This window comes from Musca vetustissima, unplaced genomic scaffold (assembly GCF_032173495.1).
Source record: "Musca vetustissima isolate MV318-11 ecotype Yass unplaced genomic scaffold, APGP_CSIRO_Mvet_v1 utg594, whole genome shotgun sequence".
Lineage (NCBI taxonomy): Eukaryota > Metazoa > Arthropoda > Insecta > Diptera > Muscidae > Musca > Musca vetustissima.
This window is the reverse complement of record NW_026888616.1, coordinates 71,842-73,315: the sequence shown is the minus strand read 5'-3', so window position 1 is coordinate 73,315 and position 1,474 is coordinate 71,842.

The window sequence follows — 1,474 nt, the reverse complement described above, 5'->3', positions numbered from 1 at the left end:
GATTCGAAATCTGTTCGCGTTCACAAATTCGGATGCTGCGCACAAAAGTTATAGCGGATTTAAATCTTGTATTTCAAATATAAATGAAATGAATTCCTACTGGTTGTAATTCGCGAATTTCTTCACAAATAGTTAAACATCATTGATTGCACACTAGTCAAATCACATTGAAATACAGTTTAATAGTCGCGAAAAACAAATAAAAGCATGAATATATCTGAAAATAAATTAATTTTTGAATTGCCACAAAATGTTTTTTTTAAATTTTTAATTGATTTGGTATGGTTAAGATAATACGGTTTAGTGTAGATCTTCTACAACACGTGACGATTTCTTCTACAAATTGTTTTAGATGATTGTTAAATATCGGTACATTCCTCTGTTAAGAGTTTTGACTTTAAAAATGACCAAACATATTGCAGTTAAAGTATATGAAAATGATAAACATTAAAAAGCATACAGTTCGCGTATTAGTTGAAATCAGTTGATGCGCATGCGGTTTTCGTATAAACCAAATCAATCTCTTGCAATAATTATGCATTTTTCGAGGTTTCATTAAGCGCCAATGTGTGCCGCTCGATGCACTTTACTATGTAAAAACGCTAAAAATGACTAAAAATTGCGCCACGTGCATACGATTTTTATGCGCATCCGATTTCAGTAATCTAATAAATTGGGCACATTAAATGAAACACTGTCCATAGCGAAAACCACAGGAAAATTTTCAACGAACAGTTCCAGCAGTTCATTTGCCTCTTTCACGATATTATAAATATGTCTTGGGCAGCTGAGTATTCTATATGCGCTATGTAAAAGTAGAAACTCATAGAAGACATCTTTCTGCACTTTGTTGTAAAGAACGACAGTGCCAGTATATGGGACGAACTGGTGAAATTCAGTGGCTTTCCAATTCATCCAATGATCTGGGTTTTCGAGGAAACTCCTTTGGAAAATATTTTTTGAAATTAACTAGATCATTCGATATTTTCATTATATTTTCTTTTGAAGTCTTTTCCTGGGTTCTGCGGTCGACGATTCGAATGAGCATTTTTCTGGTAACTCCAAGAACGATTAGGTGCATACTATCTAATGGCGTTTGATTTATCATGTTAAAGCTTATTTCGTCCAGTGGAGATTTCTCATCTTTGAATATATAATTGTGGTGCTTTGGATATTTTCTGGCAGCAAAGTCTTCGTCGGATATTAAAGTACCACTAAATGTACTATATGTAAGTATATTTCCAACTCGTTTACACACTTGAGTGCATTTTGTACAGCCGTGAGTAGATGTATGATTTGGGACACTTTCCTGGCAACACTTTTCTGATTGTGCATTCGTGTTTTTTTCCATTAAAGCTGTTGCGGACAGTGGCACATCCACTCCTTCCTCACGCAAAATGGCTAGCAACTGTTCCACACATTTTCTTGAAGGCGATGTTTCGATATACCATTTTTTAAAATTTTCCGGTAAATT